General features: G+C 37.6%; 1 protein-coding gene across 21 annotated transcripts in view; it reads left to right on the forward strand.

Annotated features, from left to right (window-relative positions):
- The window catches only part of RIMKLB (ribosomal modification protein rimK like family member B), a 61,805-nt gene that overhangs the window by 9,201 nt on the left and 39,825 nt on the right, over positions 1 to 12,779 (forward strand). The window lies entirely within an intron of this gene.

Consider the following 12,779-nt stretch of genomic DNA (forward strand, 5'->3'; position numbering starts at 1 on the left):
TCATGGAGCTAGAGGCAGTAATGTGACATAACTAAAGCATGCAGCTCTACATATGTTAAGTTATGTACATGCCAAAAAACAAAGGGATCTAAAATTTGTGTCATAATAATTTGAACTACTACTACAAATAACTGTGCTTTAAACAAAGTGGTAACACTTTGTTCTATTTTTCTGTTAGCTCTTTTTTTTTTTTTTTTGAAATAATTCTGCAAACACTATGCTTGTGATAGGAAGAATGTTAATACCACTGATGTTAAGTTGTGTTAACACTTGAAGTTGAAAAAAAATATAGTAAGATCTTTTTATTTGGCTTCCTTAAAGAAAGGAGACAGTTACAGTTGTGTTTTTTCCTGACTCTCTCTTCCATTTCTCTTCCCCATTATATCACTCAAAAAAAAAAAAACAAAAAACACTGGATATCTTGGAAAGAATTAAGTTCCTGTAAGCTATGTTATAGAATAATTCTGTATGGGAAGAGAATATATAAAAGTACCCTCAGCTTTGAAGGAGGGGCTGCCGCATGAGCTTATACCTTGTTCTGTACTGGGGAATCCATGCAGATGGAATATCTTAAAACTGACTTTATGGAGGAATTTTGGTCAACATTTGTACCTTGTTACAACATGAGTCAAGCATAAAAAGTGAATCCATAAAACCCAGGAATTTTGACTCTGATATCACTGAACTTTCATTTTATTTGTTCACATATTTTATCTTTAATTCTTTATCTTTAAAAACAGCAAGAATGATATGTGGGCCTCAGGCATCCAATTTCTGCTCTCTTCTGTTTAATGCTTCTCAGTGCTCTATCTGGTGCAAGATGAAAAGAAAAGATAAAATATTATTTGAGTCAGAAAATTAATTTTGAGAGATTTATAGTGCAAGAATGAGGAAAAATTAAGGAATTGACTAGGAAGAGAGCACAAAGGAAATAATTTTCATAAAAAGTGTTCATTCAAAACTATATAAGTAACTGATGTTTTCAAAAGCAGTGAGATAAAAATGTGCTGAAAGATTGTAGGTAGAAATTTCCTTATAACTAGTCTGGACTGGCTAATTGTGTGTTTTTGTTTAGTTTTTTTTAATTTTATTTTATTCCTTTCCTTACATTAAACAAAATTACTTCTCCTGGAAAGACATGAGGAATCTTCCCTCTAATCTTCTAGTTTTCTTTTTCCCTGTGTTTACCCCCATGTATTGGTATAGAGTTTTTGTTGAGGACACAGGCAAAATCTTTATTCATGCTTCTTTTTCCTCATTAATGTATTCACTTGGCCTAGAAAAAAAGTGTCCTGGAACAAAATTCAGGAGGTAATACATTCTGTACCTTTTCTGTTACCTGGTGTTGTGTGAGGGGTCCAGAGTGAGTAAAATTTTGTACAACAGAAGAGTTAATGAAGAGAATGTGTCTTTAGAGGATAGCAGCCTGCTTTTGCTTCCAGCTTTATTCTGTTACTTGTGTTGAAAGTGTAGTGATACAGGGCTTAAACTTTGAGGATAACATGGTATGGAAGGAAGTAATGGGTTACATTTTCACAAACTCAGACTTGTGGTTAGTCCTTTTTTTGTCTTTTCAAAGCCAGGCAATTTTGTAAGTAAATTGATAAGGTTAATTTTAGAGTCAAGTTGGAAATTAGAGGTTACCATTTAAAACTTTTAAAATGTATTTTTATATATGCAATATATTTAGTGATATTTTTCCGTTTGGTTTTACTGACTCTCAGAAACATGGCTAAAATAGGAGTTCAGAGATCAAAAATTCAGCAGAAGATATTAAAAAGGTTCAAGTGATTTGCCTTACAGGGGGAAAGTGGATAAGATGCTTTTTTACTTACAAAAAGTGAGAACAATGAGCCCTTGTCCCAATTACGTGGTGCATACAGTGTGTACTTCCTGTACTTGTACATACCTGCATACTTAGGCATACCTGATAGTAGAGCACATTGATGTAAATATCACTGAAGCCTTGAGCCAAAGAGAGGCATGGACAAATTTCTGTGACTGACTCTTGCAAAGTCTGCATATATCTATGAATTACATGATTTACTGTGTACCTGACATGGCCAAATGGAGAGGGAGTGAAAGGCTCATTTCAGTAAGGAGGCACTAGCAGTGGCTCCTTGGGGCCTTACTGCTGTATTGCAGGGTTGGATTGGAAGTGTGGCTGGATCCCCAGGCAAGCCAACAGTTCAAATCCCCAGGGATCCCTGCTGATCAATTTTCTTCCACAACTGAAAGTTTGGATTAGCCAGCATTCTTAGCACCTGCACAGCCCCAGTATTACTGGTCACATGATGATTTGTCAACAGTGCCACTCTGGTCTGCTGGAGAACTGTATTCAGCTCAAGAATCACAAGTTAGTTGCCTCAACAGAGCATGATTCCAGAAGGGATTGTAAATGCAAGCTAAGAAATGTAGAATTAAAAGTTCTCCTTTAAGTTTAGAAGGGAAGAAACATGCCTGATTTTCGACTTAAAACTTTTGAAAATAATCTTAGACTGTGGCTTATGTGCTATCTAAGTGCTGCTCCACGTCTGCTCACCCAGGCCATGCATTCTTGTCTCCTTCCCTGTACGTTGGTGGTACTGCTCTGTAGATCTCTAAGGCAAAAGCTGAGTTAAAATTAGCAGAAAATTGCTGCTGAAAAGAGTGAATATTTTTCTACTGCTTTGGTGGGCTGAACCTGCTGAAATGGTTACTGAATTAGACATGCGCAGCATTGGCATGCAGGAGCGGACAAGAACGCATGTCTGGAAGAATGTGTGTGGGGGGGGGGCTATTGCAGCTGTTCATGTTTAAACTGGCTCAAACTATGGTACATCTGTAGCCTAAGAGTCTTACTTGAAGCTAAGTAGTCTAATAGTAATCTGCTGCTGAAAGGAGTAGCCCTGTTCCTCTCATCTCTTTCCAGCCTTGTTGCTTGCCGTGCATGAGGACTTCATGTCCCTTTGGGTTTGTGTTCATGTTATAGCTAACCTAATATATTAGAAAAAAGTTTGACCAAACTCTCTATTGGGCAGTGTCTGGCGTTTGTGTGGCTGTAGGGTGACTTGGGTTGGCTCATCTGATGGAAAACTAATCCCATCCAAATAATTAACAACTTTGTATTGGAATAGCCTGCTACATCAACTCATCTTGCGGTCATACAATTGCTAGCTGTAGGCCAAGAGGGCAGGGGAGAATGGGGCTGCTCTTTTTACTTTAAAATAGAGGAATTTCCTTATGAACAGGATACTTGGTAGCGTCAGCTTTGTGTGTGTGCGTGTGTATTTTCCTTTGAAGCATCTGCTATTTACTGCTGAAAGAAAAGCAGTAGATTGCTAAAGTAGATGGCTACTAGTCTGATCTAGTTTGACGATTTTAGATTCATTTAAAGTAAATAGTAAGTACGTTAACAAAACTGTGTAAGACGTTTTCAGACGCGCATCTAAAGTCTTAACAGTGAGAGTCTGCTTAAATAGGTAACTTTAAAAAAAAAATTGTCTGTGTTTGTGAACCCAGTGGTATAACAGCCTTGGGAAATGTCAGACAAGACAAATCAGAGCCTTGTGGGGGAGGATGAAGGTGAAGCCTGTGGAGAATGAGTATGCCATTAGAATAAGTGGGCAAGAGACCAAATATAATCCATTGCTTGTCTTCTCTTTCTGAGTAGAGTTGATTACTTTTTTTCTTCTCACCAATGAGTAGGGCTTAGCAATGACCTTCCCCCCAGAATATACACCTTACCTAACAGAGAAACAGAGTTTAAGAAGTGTTTACTGGTGAAGGATTCCTTTTGGAAATTTAAATTTTTCTTTCATTAAAATTCTTTACAAGAATTTCCTACTAGTAATGCTTATGGCTCAGTAAGATACTGAGTCATATGGGAGTGGGAATAAGAATGGACCAATGAGAATATTTCAAAGATTTCTGTAAAGTATAGTGAGCTAGGGAAAAAGAGTAAAGTTGAACTGTTTCAGCATTTTCTCTGGCACTGGTTAGTCCAGCGGTGCACCTTACTGTGAGAGCTTTTCCTGCAGCGTGCAGCAAATCGCTCTGGGAGAGATAGCACCTTGTCCAGCATTGCAGATTGGCTTGTTTCCTGCTATTAAGAAAAGCAGCAGCAGCCATTGCTTCCTCTGCAGACTGGGGAAGTTAGTTTGTAACTCTATAGTAAGAGCTGGAAAAGGAACTGCACTGTGTGCAAATGATTACAAAATGATAAGAAATGAAGTGAATTTGGTGTTGGTGGAAGTGCTGGGCTCTGAACCCCTCAAAACCACTGAACCTGTCCTGGGCGAAAGGAATTTCTACCAGTCAGCATGTTTTGGATTTGAGCTGATGGGATCATCTTGTAGAAAAGGATTGCAAAGTTGATCTCTGAAGTTTATACATTCTTTGGTTTCTTTGACACTACTAACAATAATTAGTGTTATTCCATGCCACTAGTCATTCTTTCATGTTAAGGAGCTAGACTGGAACTAGTCAACTTTGTGCACGTATGGACTCTGCCAGATATTGGAATAATAATAATAATAATTTGTCAAACTGAACTGAACCTGAGCCAATGTTTTGATTTAATTAAAAAGCAAACAAAAAAAACAAGTTTCAGATTCTGGAATAGCAGCTTGCTCTTTATTGCTAAGGTTGTATGTTTCTGCTTCATTTTTATCTATGTACAACTACTGGCTTGAGTCTGACAGACTAAACATACCTGTTCGCTTACAACTAGTAACTGGACTTTGTTCCATTAACTTTGTCTCTGATGCTGTAGAAACCTATGGCTTGCCAGTATGATTCATGTTAAATCTTACTGAGCCATAAGCATTACTAGTAGGAAATTAGGGAATACAGAGGGGGTTGCGGATAGGAATATATGGGTTGTGTTTAGGAATATATGACTCTAATTGTCCCAGTGTTAGGATACCTCAGACAAATGTCCTTGACAAGAAACTGCAGTTCAAACATCTCCTTTATTGTCTTAGAAAGGTATTTTAATAACAGTGTTTTTCAATAGTAACCACATATTTTGGCAAGAATTGCTATTTTCTTTCAAACCTGTGAAGTCAAACACAACTTTTCTTATGCATATATGAAGAGAGGATATATTCTCTGCGTGTCTGAGTGTCTTTGCACTTTTCTTATGTTCAGGAATTTCTATTCTTAAATGACCTCTTGTTACCTGAAGCCGATGTTAAATAATGAAGACTAAAAATGAATTTGGTCGTCTCAAAGTTGTTCAGTGTTTTCAGTAAAAGTCAGTAGGCCATCAGTGGTAGATCTGGGTTCAGTCCAAAACATAACCTTTGCAAGGCATAGAGATAATATTTCTACTTAGAAATGTTTTATTATAGTCATTTCAGATGGATATGTTAAGGACTGAATATTTGCACTTGCATATGTTCTAGAACACTCAGCTGGGAGACTGAGTGGCACCTTGTATGACACCTCATCTTGAACATACGTGCATGTTGTCATATCTGAAAGTGCTAGAGAACGTTGTCAGGTTTGAAGTTATTGTAAGAATTCTCAGGAATGACCATCTAGGGGAAGAATAGTGTCAAAAAAAGACAAAAGCAAGGTTAGAGATGTTCCCGTACATCACAGTCAAGGGATGAAATTTAGCCTAATGTTTCCTGAGATGTTTTTCAGCAGGAATACTGGCTGATGTTTCCATTTCATTTTCCCAACAATCTCTGTTCCTATGTCAGCTAAGTGATTTGTGCAGGCACAATTGTCTGAGCAGTTGCGCTCTAAACCAGATCTGGGTACTGATCGAGTTTTAAACCAGATCAGCCTCTCTTTGATGCTAGGTGTTTTTTAAAGCTGGATGAGTTCTGCAAGACAGATTATGACTGCACACACAGTTGCATGCCACAGACACTAAGTTAGAAGGGGAGAGTATGCATTTGGGGCTGAGGGATTAGGAGATACTACAATTCACTATTGATGTGAAAGACTTTGTCTCACAAAAGTGACAGCTGTGATAGATTTACTAGATTTGGCATCAGAAATGTACTCTATTACTTGTTCTTTAAGAATGGCAATAGCTTAGTTTTTTTCCAGCTTTACTTCAAGTTGTCATCTGTTTTTGAATGACTGATATTACTCCTCAGTGACAGTGAACACGAGAGTGAGACTGGTACTGCTGACTTTTGCTCAGTCTTGGGACAGGTCTTCCAATGTGCAGACTTATGTTTTAATTAAGTTGCACTCCTAGGAGTGCCAGTGACCATGTGCCTTTATTTTCTTATGCTTAAAAACTATCTATAAAATGTAGTGAAAATAGTTTACCTCAAAGTTCTGAATATTAGATAGGATCATTTTAATCAATTAATAAAAAGTATAATTAAGGACAATAGGCCATAATTGAAAATACTAAGTTTATTTTTTTTGCTTTCTAGAATTACACTTCCCTTTTTATGTCTACCCATTGCTACATGAAAAGACTAGAGTGAATAGCAGAACCAAAGATAAAAGGTGTCTAATGAAAGTTATCACTCTTATATTTTACTTATTTTTTGTTGTGATGTAAATAATTAACACTTAAAAGTTGTCATAAAAATATGTGATGTTGTCCTTTTAATGATTGCTCTTTGAATGAAAGCACTTCATGTGTCTGCAAATTTTTGTACCTGTGTTTAAATGTCCAGCACATTTTAGGGTTAAACTGGAATACTGACAAAAGTTTTAAAATGCCTTTGTAGTTGTCAAAAGTTTAGACTGGTAAGGTAGAGGGAGATTGGTTTGCTTGAGGTCATTGGTAAGCAGCATGTATTCTAGATTATTCCTCTTTTTGCTTCAGTATGTGTTACCAGGTTGGTAACTCCCTCCTGGGTAGGGTCCAATCTGTTATCCTTTATGAATTCTATATGCTAGGCCCTGAGCTGGGAGGAGGATGACTTACTGCGCTAGTTTTTTCATTTGAATACAAGAAATCTGCCTGACAAAAAAAGAAGAATCACAGTGGGCAGGTGAATAGTAGTTTTCACAAACTCTTACTTGGTCATTCATAGCTAGAACTGACTCTTTTGGTTTGGTAGCCAAGACGAAATTACTTATTTTAAAAATTGTAGTGCAATTCAAAATGTAACATTTTATTTTGTTGAATTTAAATATTTGTTTTTGTTCAAAGGAATTGTTTTACTTTTTTCCACAGATGGCTTTTTTTTTTTTTTAATTTGGGGATTTTTTAGTTGCTCTTTAAAATAAAAAGATACCTGAAAGTTATGGGCTAAATTTACAAGAGGGTTTTGTACTACTCACCAAAGAGAGAGAGAGAGAGAGGAGTTGGCAGCATATAGGCTCTGGAGTTTTGGGCATTCACCTGGGTGTGAGAGACTTCTGTTAAAACTCCTGCCTTAAGTGGAACAGATAATGGATTATAAGTGTATTTTCTCCCGAGTTCATGCCCTGAGCTTTGAGATGTAATACTTTCATCTTTGACCTGTTGATACTTTATATTATTACGTAGAACAGATTCAGCTGTACAGAGACCCAACTTTGGAATACCTTTTAGCTTATAGAATACCATTTACCTTATATGGTTGTGTCAATATTTGGGTGAAATTTTCTATATCCAAGTAACAGTGCTTGAATGACAAGATACAGGAATATCTCCACTACCACCACATATTTACTATGAAAGGTGCCACAGACTTTTTATGAACCTAGTCTGAAAAGGCAAGCTGCTGCTTCCAAAAGTTTCTTGTTATGCTTCAGGTAAATTGTGAAGGTCTTGAACTAATGAGTTAATTCTATTGCTTTCCCTCATCTCAATAAAAATAACGGATTTACAGTCAGCTCTTGAAATTGCTTAGACCACCCAGTTAAAGATCATCTGCGAATGTAAATTGTTTGGTGCTTAAGGGAATGATGACCTTCAACATTTTGTTAGTTTGTTTGAATAAGTGGTCCCAGTAGAGTTTTAACAATATTTTATGAAGTGACAATGCCAAATATTAGGATGAAACATGGACTTAAATATTATTTCAGTGCAGAAGATTCTGACCTATCAATAGTAGATAAATAGCTTTCAGAGGTTGAGGTCATAGATCTTTTCAGTTATATAACTCTCAGGTTCAGTAGTCCCCACATAGCATTAAAATTTTCAGGTGAAAGTTTTTTGGAAACAATGATTAAAACCTTCTAATATTCTATAGTGCAAGTGCAATGGTTTGCCATATTTACCAATACAGAGTAAATATATAGGTAAGTTAAGAGACTTGTCTAAGTCACTACAGTAAGTAGAAGGCTTGATCCTGTGACTAGATTGCTAGCTGCTTGCTTGCTTCTATATACTAAGACCAGTGTTTCTAATTCAAAACACAATTTTTGTGTGTTAGGCGGCTGAATGAATGATCTAACTTTTGAAACCGCTGATGTAGCGGCATTAGGTTTACCTCTTGTTAAGTCAGGGTATTTATTTAGAAGGCTAATTTCAAACACGCCGGATGATAAATGGATGAAATATCCTAATCTGTAGTGCCTTTTCCCCTGCTTTTTAGTGATGGAGGCACATTGCTCCCTTTTTCTCTTATATCTGAAGCAAAACAAAAAGATAGTTTCATTTGTTGGTCAGGGAATTTGTACCCATAAAATGGGTACTTTACTTGGTTTGAGCCAGAAAATCTTGTGTCTTATTAATGATTCTGTACTTAGTGACATACTGTATCTTATGGTGCGTTGTTTAAGGTATTCTTATGACATTGCAGATGGGTCTGATACCACCACCGATCTTAAAACTAAAATTGACTGAAACTTCCAATTATAAGATAGTATTTTGCTGCTTATAATTTCTTCCCCCCTCCACCTCCCCCCCCCATATGCTAAGATGTCATTTGGTCGGAGTTTTGGAAGCTTTCAGCAAAATGATTCAGTTGAAGGAAAATAATTCATTTCAAGGAGAAAATGGTTATGCTTTTGTATTTGTCTCTAAAATTATTAAGGATGTTTTTGAGTTCCTGTTCCAAACTAGTTCTTCCAAACTTTGGCTGAAGTGGCCTTTTCTTGTTATATCTGTGACAACAGACACAGATTTGTCCCAAATTATTACCTTTTAAAAATAGTATGTTGGCATCTTTAAGAGGCTTGTCAGAGCTTCACATCTAAAACTTCTGAAACATACCCCTGCCCTATGTGGAAAAAGATTTCCTGTGGATGTGGCTTTGTCTGCTATGGGATGGATTACAGTTTGGTCCAAGTGCGCAGCTTAAAACAGGAGATTCTCTCATGTTCTTTATGCCTCCTCCCACTGATACACAGACCTTATGAAAGAGTAAATTGCTCTATTCAAATGTAGAGGAAACAAGAAGAGTGAAAATATTCTGGGATTCAGAGGGTGAAGAAGAGATTGGGAAGTGCAGTATCAGTGGGGAAAAAAAGATGGTGAGAAGGCAGGGTACTTTTGCAAACATGCTGGGACGAGAAATGGAGTAGCAGGAAATGATTGCAGTGAAACTGGATAAGAAATTGCCTCTCCCCTTCCCTCAAGAAGGAAATTGGAGCCGGAAATGAGTGGGAACATGTTTTGTGTTGAAGCTTATTCAGGAAGAGATGCAAATGGAACAAGGAGCCTCAAAGGGAAAACAACTTGCAAGGCAGGAAACTGAACAGGGCGGTATTGAAAATGGTAGGCAAAACCAAACCAAAAAATAACAACAGCAATCCTCCCCCCCCCCGCCCCCAAAAAATCTAAAACTTGGAAATGAACAGGATAGGTAAGGAGAATAAACTGAAGGTGGGACAGAAGGGAAATGGAAGCACAGGGATTATGTTTGGCGAAGGCGGGGTGTGTGTATGTGAATCCTATGAGGGTGAGCGGAGAGTGAAAAATTAAGGCAAAATAAGATGCATGTAGTACTCACTGACATCCAGAGCCTGGAATAGAACCCAAGTTTCCAGAGCTTTTTTCTCCTGCAGAGGAGCATTCCTCTGCAAGTGGGTTTCACTGATACTTGCAGTAGAGCATCCCCTTCACCTTAAGTGCTGGTCCATATAGGGGCTGGGGGGCTGTGACACTTAGCTCTGTCTGCTTAAGTGTCAAAAGTCTGTATGTTAGATTTAAGTGTTATAACCCTAATGCCCTATTCTACTGCAGTGGCATGCATGCTGTTTAGATGTTAAGTGCTGAAGTAAGATTTTGGTTATCTGCATAATATAAACTATTAGAGTAGTAACATTAAATACCAAAAAACTAGAAATAGGCAAAAATAAGATTAAATTTTTGTCTCTTCTGTGCATTTATTTTATGACACATCTTAAATTATTTGATCACACACAATTTTTTTTCTGTAGCCTCTTCTAATGTACGGGATGGCTCTGCTCTGGGAATGTAACTTGTCGCACAGTGAAAGAGAAGACAGTTTGTAGGATCCCTTTGTGGTTACAGGCACTGGTGAAAATTGAAGCAGAGCACTGCTGGAAAAGAAGGGTTAGTCTGGTATGGGACTGGTCATAAATTGCCTTTAAATGAACGTTCTTCCATTTTCTGAGTGCCCAAACGTCGGATTCTAGGATCAGCTGTGTGAAAATGCTGAATACTTAAATCCACGAATAAAATCAATTGGAACAGTGTTGGAAACTGAGAAATTGGTCTCAAAGTTGGCATCCAAACTTCCTTCTTTAATAATATCACTGAATTTGTCTTCCCCATATAGAAAATCAGTGTAATACCCCCTGATTGCATAGGGTATCATGAAAATATAATAGGAATGTGAAGCGCTCAAATACTTGTGAAAAGCACAATAGAGAAATTTCATGAAGAAATTAATAGTTCTGTGTTTCAAGCAAGGATTTCAATATACCAGTGATCCATGGACTACACACTGAACAATATAGGAAAAAAATACAATGCTGAGTAGCTGCTTGTTAAGTGAGTGCTATACTTCCTGTGCACTGCATTAGGTAAGTTCTGTGGGGTGAAAAATTAATATTTGTTAATGTAGTTGAAAACAGTATATGGATAGAGTGGCAAATAAGTGCTAGAAACATATCCTTAATTGTTACCTTTTCTAACCTTCACGAATATGGTACACATACACGTAGTTTGTAAATAACGTATGTGCAATCCCATAGGGACTAGCTTGAAGTGCTTCCGTGTACTAGATATATCAACACTGTCTACTACGTTCCCTACGCTGGAAAATGTAAATGTAGGGAAAATATTAATGATCAATGATAATCTATTATCCATTGTCCGTGGTTATATTTACATTCAAGATACATGTGAGCTCCTGTCACTGAGGATTTTTTACCGACTGAAATTTTTGGAGAGGTTATGCTTGTGCCCTGTACTCTCTCATGTGTTACATGAATTTGTAAGTTGGTGTGCCTCTATTGTTACTGTACTTCTCAACTCTTTTGGGAAATGGCTTATTCCATAACTGGAATTTTTTTTTGTTTGTTTGAACTTTTTGACAGCACTGCTTTCAGGGCTTATCCTTCATCTTTTTTTTATAAGGTGCCTTGCAGGCCATTTTTCATGGTTAAGAACGTCTTCAGATTATATATGTACTTTTTAAATTTGGGTATCAACATGAGGTATTGGACCTTCTGTTTCTGGATAGGGAATGGACCCACAGGGCGAGCTACATTCTTAGTTTTGTGGCCAGGAAGGACACAGTGCTTTGAGTTGGAGTTTTCCTCAATAGGGAGGGAGGAATAGTAGGAAGGGGAGTACTAGTGAAGCAGATTGTGCCTGGCATAGTAGAGGCAGTCAGTTGTTTTGGTCTTGGGATTACTACTTTTATGCATGTTTTAGCACAGAATTTTAGGATGTAGAGCCATCCGAATCAGATTGTGCTATACTTTCTAATATTGTTGAGGGGTGGCTTTCATTCCTGTAGCATGCCTTTTTCTCATCAATGAAGAAAAAGATTGCTAATAACAAAAGAGACCTCATCAGGTTCCCCTAGTGATTCAGTTTGGTTCCTGGTTCCCTGACTTAGATCATATTCCCAAATATTCTGCTTATTGGGATTAAAATTTTGTTTATCCTTTGACTGAATTGCAGTCCATCTATTGCTGTCTCTGCTTATTCCTAGTAAAATAGAGTTTCAGTAGTTCTACCTTAAAATTCCTTAAGGGGTTGGGATAGTTCTTACTTGCTTCACAAAATCAAGCTTATCTCTCTGGGACCTAGGAGGACTACCCTTTGGGCCCCTTACAACTTTTTGCTTCTGTGTACTTCTGTGAAGGAGTATACTGTTGGGTGTCTGCTTCTGTCAGGAGAATGGGGTAGTGGTGAAAAACAACAGTTATCAGTTGTTTCTGTGCAGCTTAACAGCAGCTTTATGATTCTTTCTTTCTTTCTTTGATAGTGCCTTTTCCAGATAGGGTTTGTCTGCATATCTATACTAAATTTCTTCCTAAATTGATTTGAGTTTCATTGTGGTCAAGGAATCGGCTCTTTTATTTTTCTTTTTTCCTATTTTTCTTTCTCCTCAACTCAAACCTCAGGAGGCACTTCACAATATAGTTAGGTCAGCTTGCTCAGGGCATATACAGTTGAGTTCTAAACAGCTCCAAGGAAGAAAACCCTGCAGTGTCTCTGGGCTGCCTAATACAATGTTTGATCACCCTGGGGATGGCAGGAGAAAAATCCTGGTACACAAGTCACAAATGTGTTTGCAAGTTATATCTATTGCCCCTTGTCCTTTTCTTGATCCACATCCCTCCACCCTAACACACACACAGATTTTGGGTAGTGGAGGACTGCAGTTTGTCCCCCCCGCCCTTTTCCCCCCAGCATTTTGTTCTTTTGACTGAACAAATGCAATTCTCTCTCTCAATGTATGTCA

Source organism: Struthio camelus, chromosome 1 (assembly GCF_040807025.1).
Source record: "Struthio camelus isolate bStrCam1 chromosome 1, bStrCam1.hap1, whole genome shotgun sequence".
Taxonomy (NCBI): Eukaryota; Metazoa; Chordata; class Aves; order Struthioniformes; family Struthionidae; genus Struthio; species Struthio camelus.